The 8,637-nt window shown below is 43.5% G+C and overlaps 1 long non-coding RNA gene across 1 annotated transcript; it reads right to left on the minus strand.

Annotated features, from left to right (window-relative positions):
* Nucleotides 1-2,399: 2,399 nt before the first annotated feature.
* On the minus strand, nucleotides 2,400-6,459 carry LOC147655287 (uncharacterized). Its single transcript, XR_015278640.1, has 2 exons — nucleotides 6,375-6,459; nucleotides 2,400-6,211 (listed from the first exon to the last, which is right to left on the minus strand). It is a non-coding gene; the product is annotated as an uncharacterized LOC147655287 (long non-coding RNA).
* Nucleotides 6,460-8,637: the final 2,178 nt, after the last annotated feature.

Raw genomic sequence — 8,637 nt, forward strand, 5'->3', positions numbered from 1 at the left:
AGTGCAGAAAACCCATGCACTTCATGTTCCTGTCAGGTAGGCAGTGCTTGTGTCAGATGTCTAGATCATGTTTATGCATTGTTTATGGAAAATTATCTCTGGATTTCATTGTGAGGGTTGTCTTGGCATTTGTGAGGCCAGTGCCTGGCCACAGGTCCCCTAAGAGAGGTTTGTTCTGCTGCAGGGTCACCTCTCTCTGCATGATGAAATGTGCTTTTGCTGCCTTGTGGTAAACACCAGAGTTAAACATGGAATCCCACCATGGAGCATCATGTCTTTGATGGCAAAACCACTGAGATTCAAGTAAAAGTAGAGCATAACTCAGTGTGTGATTAATCAGTTACTTTCCACAATATTTCTGCTGTGCATAGAACAATTCTTGTACCTGTGTACCTGAAGTATTAAACAGACCAAAAAGCTATTCCTGGCATTTCCTCAAGCATAGGCACCCCTGCCCACCCCCTCAGGGTGTGTGCATATCAGAAAGAGACAAGCTAAGCTGGCAGAAACCATCTTTCACAATTTCATATTTCTCCCAAGCAATTTGTCTTTCTTGCAACCATCACCTCATCAGTCACATTGTCATTGTGGCATGAACACCACCTCCTTCCCTTGCTGCTCACCTGAGGAATGGGCTTGGCTCCCTTGCATTGCATGGAACAGTGACAGTCCTGGTAGAAGGACAGGGCTGAGACCAATCCAGCTGATTGCCAGGGGTGTCCCCACCTTGACTCCACACCAACAAATGCTGAGATCCCTGGGCTGCTGTGCCATGGCAATGCTTACCTGCTCATTAGCAGCACCATGAGCCAAGGTACCCAAGGGAAAGGGTGTTTCTAAACTCTCTGCAAGCTGTTTTTCTTTCCCAGGCTAACATGTTGTCAATTAAATGGTCTTGAAGCAATGCTGAGAACACCATGTGGTCTGCAGATGTATCTAGCAAACAGGCAACCCCCACCCCAAACTAGTCTGTTCTTCTTCCCCATGCCTGTGGAAATCTGTTTCTGATTTCCATTAATTGTTTTTCAAAAACATTTGAAAATCACAAGTTCAATATGCTGAGGTTTTTCAGCCACCTGGTTTGAGTAACCTGAGGAGCTAACCCCAGATCTGTACACCTTGTTAACCTAGCACATAAAAATGAGGTTATGAGGTTAGCTCTCAAATTTGTGCTTACATGCTTTCCAGAATTCTGTATTTATGTTTGAATGGAAATGCTAGGCAGTTCTTACAAGGCTGGACCCCTTAAAGGTGTGCACACACAAAAGGCTACACTCCCTGGGTGCCTTTGACTGTCTGTTTTCCTCCTTGCATCCCTCCTAGACAACCTTCTGTGGCTGGCAGCAGATGGACAGTTAGAACTTGTCTTTGTGCCCCCCAAATGCCACAATTTCACTGAAAAGTAACCCATGCATCAGGCTGTGCTGCCCTGTGGGGCACTAAAAAACTCATTTCCTCTAGGAACTGATCCTTGTCTCTGTCACAAGGTCCACCAGGGTGGTGATTTTATAATGTGAACCTGAGGGTGCATGCCTAGGGGAAAGCACGAGAGCCTGGGGATTCAAAGATAGCAGGGATGATGCTAAAGGCAGCATAAGGCATCTGGTCTGGTCTCACCCTCACTGCCAGTGGTGAAGGTTTCTGGGGGGAGGTGCCACCCACACCATGCCAAGCTTTTGCCTTGAGCAGAGCTGGTCTCTAACAGATCCTGGGAAAGAAGAAATGGTTTTGCAGCGTGGGCAGTCAGAGGTTGAGCTGCCTCAGTTTCTTCCCTGGATGATTTTTATTTGGCAGGGCAGATATAACCCCAGAGCACAGGTGGGAGATCAAACAGTTCAGAAGCCATACTACAGTTCTCTGTCTCAGGGACAGAGAAAACACAGTCCCTGGTTATTGAGGGACACTCTCCTGCTTGCAGTAATCACCCCTCACAGTTTTTAGATTCAGAAACCAAGCACCAAGCATGGGCCTTTTTGGCTACACAAAAGCCCACCCTTCATGCTGAAGATGCCCTTCCCTAAAAGATTTTCCTTTCCTCCCTCTTCTGCAGCTGGTTGACAGAAGGCCTTAGAGATTAGCTGCGTTCCTGTGAGCTATTTATACAGAAATATTTTGTGTTGAAAGATGTAAGCCCTTTGTTTCCTCTGTATATACACAGTGATCCCTGCGGGCAAGCAAATCCTGCTTTGTTTTGGATCAGATACTCTGTGAATTGCTGTTGTAAAACAGCCCCGAGTGCACTTTCATGAGTCAGTCTCACCTTTTCGCTTCCACATGTCATCAGGCACTCTCAGATGTCTGTGCAGCTTTCCAATTCCAGATTACCCTAGTTAAAACAAGTCTAATCCCCACTTGGGATGATGCTTCCAAAACATTTTCTCTGAAACAATATTTCTTGATAATTTTTCCAGGCAGAGAAAACAGCTTCCTGGTTGAGTAAAATAAGAAAGCCCCCAGTAACATGCTTGGCCAATTTGGCTGGCTGATGTGTTGGATTAGGCAATCCTCATATGTAATGCAGTCCTCAAATCCTAAAATAAAATTTATGGGGTCATACAGTATTATCTTCTCTTGTGAATGGAGAAGGACTGTGCTTCCACACACCCCAAGTGAGAGGATCTCGGAAAGAAAATGGAAATGAGAATAGCACAAAAATGCAGACAAACATAGGGATAGATCAGACAGGGATAGGGACCTCAGGCATCCCTCCCCTTCCTCGTTTCTCATAGCAGAATATCTCATCTACTGGATGCAGTCAGGCTCTTAGGGTATGAGCAAACTCAGGGATGAGACCCTGGCAGAACTGCCCAGGTGGAGATTTTTCTACATGCCTGCATTGTGGAGAGCACCAACAATTTGGGAATCTGAAACACCAGTGAGGTCCATACTGAGCCATCTTGATGGGACTTGAGACCTTCTAATCCAAATCCTCACAGGCTTTCCAGCCCCATAAGCAAGGACTCTGTCAGGGAAAAATCCAGAAGCATGAAGCCTGAATACTGGGTTTGGAAGAGAAGTCAGCTGGCAATTCAACATGGCCTTTCTAGTCTCCAAGCCTTCTTCTTCTCACTTCTCCTCCTCTCCTCAGTTCTGGCAGGAGCAGAGGCAATTGGCACAAACTGAAAGCCAGGAGAATTCAGCTGGACACTAGGAAACACTTCCTTACCAGGCAGGTGACTGAGCACTGGCACAGGTTGCCCAGAGCAGTGCTGGAGTCTCTCTCCTTAGAGACAACAAAAAGCCAGCCAGATATGATCCTGGGCAACCAGCTCTAGGTGCTCCTGCTTGAGCAGGGGTGGGGACCAGGTGACCTCTGGAAATTCCTTCCTGCCTCCACCATTACTTGTAATTATGTGAACCTACAGGAAATCTCCCTTCCCCTAAAGCATCTCACATTCTGTGTGGTAGCAGGGAAGCTCAGGGCTAGCAGCAGCCTCTGTTACAGCCTCTAGCTGGGAAACAGTTTTATGTGAACCAGTGTGAGTCACTGGACTTGCAGGTCAATGGCCAAATACTTCATTTTGTTACACCCATTTAGTCCTGTGGGCTTCAGAGAGTGGGAGGGTAATGGAACTGGTCCAGCTACATTTTATTAGAGCAAAACTGCATTTTGGTCCAAGCTGTTTCAAAAACACTCAATAAACAAAGCATACTTTAATATGATGTCCTGAAAAGGTCACAAAATCTTATTCCTTTGGGAAGAGAATTAATTTAAATAAGATTGATTGAGCAAGAATAGCATTCTAAAGGGAACTTTGCTTTTTCTTGAACAGTATAGCTGCCATCAGTTGCTGAATCCTTCCTCAGTTGCGCAATTTAGTGATACAAACATAAACTACTGCTATTTACTGGGCACTATTTACAGTTCTAATTTCTCTGAAATGAGATTTTATGCTAATGGCTTCCACACTTCACTGGTGCTTGGGTTGTAAGAATTTAAATTTGAAGACTTTTAACCACAGCTTTGATTCAAGGATTTTACTTTTCTTTACTTGCAAGTTATCTGTACCACACTTACTAGGCATGCTGCAGCTTTAAAGGACTCCTTCAGATCAACTCAAAGCACTCTGAACACTTTTCCATATTTTTATGATATCTTTGGAGAGTCAATGATGATTATTTTCCATATTGAGACAGCAATATGTTCCAAATATCCTCATCCCTCCCAAATAAATATCCCAACCAAACAAAAAAAACATGTCTATAAATCAAGTTTCATTATATGTTTTTTATGAAACTTTTAAAGGCCAGCACAGATGAAGAAGGATAGCAGATGACTCTGGCCTGCAGTGGAATTTTATTCTGTTCTGCAAAGCAGAAGTGCTGGAGGAAAAAATGTCACTGTTGTTGCCAATGTTGCCTTCCAATAACAAAAGTTAAATTTTAACTAATAGGTTTGTTAGAATAGATTCTTTTTACATAGAACTATTCTAGGCTATGGCTGATTGTTTTGAATCAAGCACATTTATGGAGAGTAAAAGATAGTTGCAATTTGCAGTTTTTATTTTACTAAGTGGAATATTCATGCTCATTAGATTTCTTATTTCTGTTACTAAGGGAAAATCTTCCACTTTTAAAGATAATAAAGCATCCAGCTATATTTATACAAAACCCAGACAACAACTCCATATTTTGTCTCTTGAATTTTTTCCTCTGTCTTCTTCCTACCTCATATATTTCATAGTCTATTAAGTCTAGCTGCCCTGATTGCTGGGATTGTGCCTGGCATTAAACATTTAACAGAGACCTTTTGTTGCTCACTGAAGGGTTATGACAAATGGCAGATTGTTACAGCAGGAGCTCTGTTATCAAAAATCAATCAAGAGTGTGCCAAAAACTCGGACTCCTTTTGCAGAATTCCAGTGTGGAACAGGCATTGTCTTGACTGGAGAAAGGAACAACTCATAAACGCCAGCCAAATAAAAACCTCAGGAAGAATGAGGAACACAGAGATGTCCAGCTGGAGCCAGCAAGTGTGTATCCAACTGTGCTCTTTTTCACTTGCTTTTGCAAGAAAAATCCCTAAAAGAGGGAGCCTTTAAAGGCTGACTGCAGTAAGGACCAGTGAGGGTGAGTGTCCTATCTGCATTTAAGGAGGTGGAAGTAAGAAGTGAAACAAATCCAAGGAATATGGTTGAATGTGGAAAGCTCTTGGAACAAATTGTGAAATGGCCTGTGAGCAGTTGGATGAAAACAGAGCACTCAGAAATGGCCAGCACGGTTTTGTCAGGGGTAAAGCATGTTAATGGAATTCAGTTCCCTCTCTCACGTGGTAACCCAGCGAGCAGGGTTCATGTGGTCAGCTTTTGGAAGCACAGGGTTTGCAGGGGATGCTTCTGTGAGAAGGTTCCAGAACCTTCCCACATGTCTGACAGAGCCAATGCCAGCCAGCTCCAAGACAGACCCACCACTGGCCAGGCTGAGTCCACCAGCAACAGCAGTGACACTTCTGGGATAATGAACTAAGAAGGGGGGAAAAAACTTCTGTGCAACAGCAGCCAGAGCAAAGAGGGGCAAGAACATGTGAAAAAACAGTCCTGCAGAAACCCAGAGGAAGGGTAGGAGAAGGTGCTCCAGTCACTGGAGCAGAGTCACATGAAATTCAGGCTTGAAACAGCTCTGTCCCTGCAGCCCTGGAGGTCCATGAGGGAGCACAGATCCACCTGCAGCCCATGGGGGTCCATGAGAGAACACAGATCCACCTGCAGCCCTGGAGGTCCATGAGGGAGCACAGATCCACCTGCAGCCCTGGAGGTCCATGGGGGAGCACAGATCCACCTGCAGCCCATGGAGGTCCATGAGAGAACACAGATCCACCTGCAGCCCATGGGGGTCCATGAGAGAACACAGATCCACCTGCAGGCCATGGAGGTCCATGAGAGAGCACAGATCCACCTGCAGCCCATGGGGTTCCATGAGAGAGCACAGATCCACCTGCAGCCCATGGAGGTCCATGAGGGAGCACAGATCCACCTGCAGCCCTGGAGGTCCATGAGGGAACACAGATCCACCTGCAGCCCATGGAGGTCCATGAGAGAACACAGATCCACCTGCAGCCTGTGGAGGAGCCCCTGCCAGAGCAAGGGGATGTGTCCTGATGGAAGCTGAAGCCCTTGAGAAGCCCAGGCTGAAGCAGTCTGACCCTGAAGGACTGCAGGCTGTAGAAAGGAGCCATTCATGATGGATTGTGTAATTGGACTCCACACTGGAGCTGGAGAAGAGCATAAGGAGGAGGTGTGATGAATTGACTACAACCTCCATTCCCCATCCCCCTGCGCTTCTGGAGCAGCATGAGGAAGAGGAGTCAGCAGTGAAGCTGAGCCTGGGCAGGACGATGGAGGGAAAGTGCTTTTAGTTTTTCTTTCATTTCTCACCTTTATTAATTAACAATAAACTAAATTAATTGTCACCAAGTCAGGTCTGTTTCACCCTTGGCAGTAACTGGTGAGTCACCTCCCTGTTCTTAACCCAACCCACAAGATTTTCACCTCATTTTCTCCCCTCCTCCTGCCGAGTAGTGAAAGAGCAGCTTGATGGGCACTTGCTGGCCAGCCCAGGTCAATCCACCACACTTGCTCAGCTGATGACAGGGAAATATCGGATGTAATTCATGACATTAATAATAAAGTTTTGAGATAGATGGTCTTCAAAAAAATACTATAATGTAACCACAAAATTCGGTGATATGACTCATAGCAGGGTGCAATAATTGCTACCCAACAGAGATGGCATATAAAATAGCTCCTTTCAGATTGTGATTTGTATCACTAAAATAGAAATCCAATTTACATGAGTAACTGGCATCAACATGTGCAGGCAGGTTCAACACTCAAACTGATCTCATTAAGCAGAAGAAATTGGCCTAAATTAGTGAATTTGTTAAAAACATAGAAATGAAAAATCATGGACTAATTAGGAAAAAAGAGAACCTCTCAAGGCAGCAGTAACAGTGAATAGGCTCTAGGAGCTGACAATGAAAGAGGCTGGTATTTGGGAAACAAAGCAAACATCGCTCTGGGCCATATTAGCAGGACTGCTGTAGGTCAGACATAGGAGGTAAACTTTGCCCTTTGTTTATCCCCTTTGAGTAACAAATCCAGAGGACCCTTCAGCACCTCTGACTTCCAGGTTTCAGTGCCAGCTTTGGATACTGCAAGTTAAAAAAGATGTAAAGAAAACAGAGAGTGAAAAACTATGATGCTGGCAAGCCCTTCAAGCAACAGGACTTATGAGGAAATGTTTTAAAAATAAAGTTTGTTATGCTTTTCTATACTAAAAGGGGAAAAGAACCAGTAGAAACACCACAGAAACACACAGAGAAAACTGAAAGCTGCTGGCCTTCCTGTACTTAGAAATGTTATCAATAATGTTACATATTAGAAGGAAAGCTTGTTCTCTAAGTGCCCTTAACCTATGATAAGAAAGAACTAACAGGAAGAAAAAATGAAAAATAATATCTTAGATTAATGTATCTTAGAAGAACCTAGAAAGTCCCCAAATTCTATTTCTGGAGGATTTAAAAAGAGGTTAAAAAAACTGTTGATAAGCAATGGTTACATTTAATTGACCCTTGTTCCAAAGAGGCACAGATTCCTGTTCTGTGAAAACTCAAGTTTTCTATAACATGATATGAAAATACATGTTCTGTTCTTTCCACTAAGAGCTGCTGGCAGCATGCTTACATTAAGAGGAAAAAAAGTAGTATTTGGAACTGCTGTGAATTTCTTTCCATCTCTGGTTTCCTGTCAGTAGACTAAAGCCCTGATTTTTACTCAAAGCCTCAAGGCTAGTAGCCTGTTTTTTCAAATGTTTACTGTAAAGTCAGTACTTCCAGTAGTGTTTCCATCTCTAATCTGTCTTTAATTCCTTTTTATGCAGCACTACATTGCTTTTGGTAGTTTATTTTTTTCTGAAGTTACTGTTTAAATGGCTACAAAAACAAGAAACCTCCTCATCTTCCCTAATCCTCTTTCTATAGGAAGCTGGATGAAAACCTTTCAGTCCTTTGCAGGGTCACATCTCATTTCCCAGGATGTCTGAGCCCCCCTTCTCCAATCTTCTGGTGATGTTTTCCTTCTTGATTAATAAACTTCTTGATTAATAAACTAGACACAATGTAATAATTAAATATTTTCACTGTGAGGAGGTTGAGCACAAAGCAAAGCAATAAGCGGCTAAAATATTCAGCTTCTAGTTACTTGTGTTTTGCCTACTTAGTATAGTGATGTATGCCCATGCTGCCCAAAGCCCTTGCCAGCTGGGCTACCACTTCCTCAGAGGAGCTTCCTAGACTTAAAATTATCTTAAATGCAGTTCAAGTTTCTAAACCCCAGCAGCTATGACATGTGTTTATCCTTTAAGTGAGAAACAGTCTAAAGAAGATGAAGTTGACTTTTACCTCAGCTACCAGATCCCTCCCACCCCTTTTTTTATTCAAGCTTTCTGCTACTACATCCCTCCCCCTTATGACCAGGAAAACAGGAATCTTTTCCCATTAAAAATTAAAAATAAATAAATAAATAAATAAAAAATTAATAAAAGGGATTGAACAAAGAACATGCTACAATGTACAATGCCCAGGTTTTCCTCCTAACTACAAACACCTTAAATCTTTGGTCAATCAGTCAGACTGGGATA

The sequence above is a fragment of the Cyanistes caeruleus genome, chromosome 1 (assembly GCF_971803275.1).
Source record: "Cyanistes caeruleus chromosome 1, bCyaCae1.hap1.1, whole genome shotgun sequence".
NCBI lineage: Eukaryota > Metazoa > Chordata > Aves > Passeriformes > Paridae > Cyanistes > Cyanistes caeruleus.